Below are 3,008 nucleotides of genomic sequence, written 5' to 3'. Positions count from 1 at the left end.
TTATGAACTAACCAGTACCCTGGAACTCGTGTCTCTAGCTGCATATGTATCAGAAGATGGCCTAGTCGGCCATCAGTGGAAAGAGAGGCCCATTGGTCGTGCAAACTTTATATGCCCCAGTACAGGGGAACGCCAGGGCCAAGAAGTGGGAGTGGGAGGGTGGGGAAGTGGGTGGGGGAGGGTGTGGGGGACTTTTGGGATAGCATTGGAAATGTAACTGAAATAAATACCTAATAAAAACTTTTAAAAAAAAAACTTTATATGACATTTATGGAGAAAAACAAAAGGAAAACTTGTGCATTGTTTAGAAATGGCTTTGAAGGAACAGTCCTAGTTCTAGCTGGTAAATCTGGACTTCTCCACATGCATCAGCGACCACGAGACTACTCTACACACAGAATTAAATGCAGAAGCGACTAGACATTCCAGGACCAGTTTTCCTATGGTCAGAGGAAAGTTTAAAAAAACAAACAAACAATACTACCTCCATTACAGAGTCCTCCGTGTATTCATGTTTATTTTCATAAATAACACAGATAGCTACACACTGAGATAATTAACCAGGCACCAGCATTACTATATACATGTATTTTCTAGGTTGCTGCTTAGTCCAGAAGCAATGAAGCTTCACCGGTTAAAGGACACTCAATACTCACACGCTACCTTCTAAATCGTTTTTTCAACAGGAAGTGTACCCAGGCTCCTCATAGAAATGGCTAGGGATAGACATAGTGAAGGCGAACTACAAGGTAAGCATCACAATCTTACAGTACAGGAAGCACACTGGAGAAGTGACAGCAGCAAGAGCCATTCTGGACTACATAAGACCCTATCACACAGGAGAAAAAAAGTAGAGAGATTGTAAAAGGTAAATTGATAATTAGGGGCTGGAGAGATGGCTCAGTGCTGTTGCAGAGGACCTGCCTTCATTCCCAGCATCCACATGGCAGCTCACAATTTCAGTTCCAGTGGATCTGACCACCTCTTCACTAAGACATCAAGAGAAGTGGCTAGGACATGTGTTAACAAGCACAAGAATAGTCAGGCAGTGGTGACGCATGCCTTTAATCCCAGCACTTGGGAGGCAGAAGCAGATGGATTTCTGAGTTCAAGGCCATCCTAGTCTACAGAGTAAGTTCCAGGACAGCTAGGACTGCACAGAGAAACCCTGTCTCAAAAAACCAAACCAACCAAACAAACAAACAAAAGCAAGTACAAGAATCAAAAGCATAAAAAATAAGGAAATTTCTTCTCCCTTCTGGGATTTTCTTCATTTATGTGTTCAGGGCACACAGAAGGTTGAGGAGAGCACTGGGAAATGACCCGAGGACCACACATTTTAGGCATAAACAGTGTGGGGAGAGTTGGTAAAAAACCCACACAGAGGCACACACACAAAGAAGCCCTACCTAGATCTTCCCCTCCTATACAGAACAAAATCCTTATTCTATACGAGAAGGGCAACAAATACTACAGCCTCTGGCCAGGTGTGAAAGCCATCTGACCCTGGTGAATAGACAGGAAGGGGTTAAATAAAACAGCTGGGGGGGGGGGGGGAAAGGTAGAAATAAAAAGTGTCTAAATTTGGGAGAGGGGGAGGGGGCAGGAGTAGGGAGCAGGAAACTACCACACAATCCAAGACTGAGATATAATAGACCAAGCAGATGAGGCCCACTCCCTGCCAGTCACAAGGCTAAGGAGCACTCCAATACAGCACTACAACGGAAGGCTTACTACAGAAATAAACACAGTTACATGGAACAAGAGCTCTGAGACACAGCGCAAAAACCACCTGAGAGGAATGGAGTTATTTAGGAAACCAGAGGCAATGGCTCCCTGTCAAACACCCTACAAAGATGTATCACTGAGAAAAGCAAGCCTCAGCTTCATCTCCAGAGCAGTGGGGCAGAGGCTTAGGCCAGGATGAAGGAAGACAGAGCCCAGAAAGACATCCTCAAGAAAACTGATTAGGAACACAATGGGAGAAAGCAAAAGCCTAAGGATGCTCCCAATCACAATAGAGATGTTGGTGGAAAGCAACAAACAGGAAATTCTAACTAGCTGAAGGTACTAAACTAGTCTAACTCATCACTCAGTCTGCCTTATGTGAAAGCTCACTAGTAGGAACTGACTGATTGAATAAGAGAAAAAGCTTGCAAATTAAAGGTAGCTATCCATGAGTCTAATTTAATTTAGAAGCTTACATGTAACCCTATTTTCCACTGGGGAGCAGGAAAGTGGGGGATGTTTACATTTTAAGTGGGAGTAGTAAAGTCATTTTTTATGAGAATTCAATAAACTTAAGAGAAACATAGAATGGGCTAAGACTTTCTGTTGAGCCTATAAACCAGTGAGTGGTACTCAAACTACCATAGATGACAACCCCTTTGGCAAACCTCTATCTCCGAAAATATTTACATTGTGATTCATAATAGTAGCAAAACTATAGCTATGAAGTGGCAATGGAAATAATTTTATGGTTGAGAATCACCACAACATGAGGAACTGCATTAAAGGGCCACGAGCAGCATTAGGAAGGCTGAGAACCACTGCTCTAGACAGACATCTGCTTGTGTACTATTTTTATGGAATTTTTCTTTTTTTCTAGACAGGGTTTCTTTGTGTAGCCCTGGCTGTCCTGTAACTCACTCTGTAGACCAAACTGGCCTCGAATTCAGAGATCTGCCTGCCTCTGCCTCCCAAGTGCTGGGATTAAAAGCATGTGGCACCACTGCCTGGCTTTTATGGACTATTAAATGAAACCTAAGGCTAAAGCAGTGATGTAGGTAGGGCAAAGGTGTATCTAGGTGTATATATAGTTTCCAATTTTTCCCCTTCTGGCACAAATCAGCTTAATGAAAACCTAAGGAAAAGCCAGGGATGGTGGTGCATGCTTTCTGAGTTCAGGGTCAGCCTGGTCTACAGAGTGAGTTCCAGGACAGCCAGGGCTACACAGAGAAACCCTATCTCTAAGGGGAAAAGAAAGGAAAGGAAAGGAAGGGAAGGGA

The 3,008-nt window shown here is 43.5% G+C and overlaps 1 pseudogene; it reads right to left on the bottom strand.

Moving 5' to 3' along the window:
- The window catches only part of LOC115030078, a 4,933-nt pseudogene that overhangs the window by 1,124 nt on the left and 801 nt on the right, over positions 1 to 3,008 (bottom strand).

Source organism: Mus caroli, chromosome X (genome assembly GCF_900094665.2).
Source record: "Mus caroli chromosome X, CAROLI_EIJ_v1.1, whole genome shotgun sequence".
Classification (NCBI taxonomy): Eukaryota; Metazoa; Chordata; class Mammalia; order Rodentia; family Muridae; genus Mus; species Mus caroli.
The sequence above is the reverse complement of the archived record's forward strand: the minus strand, read 5'-3'. Positions and strand labels throughout refer to the sequence as shown.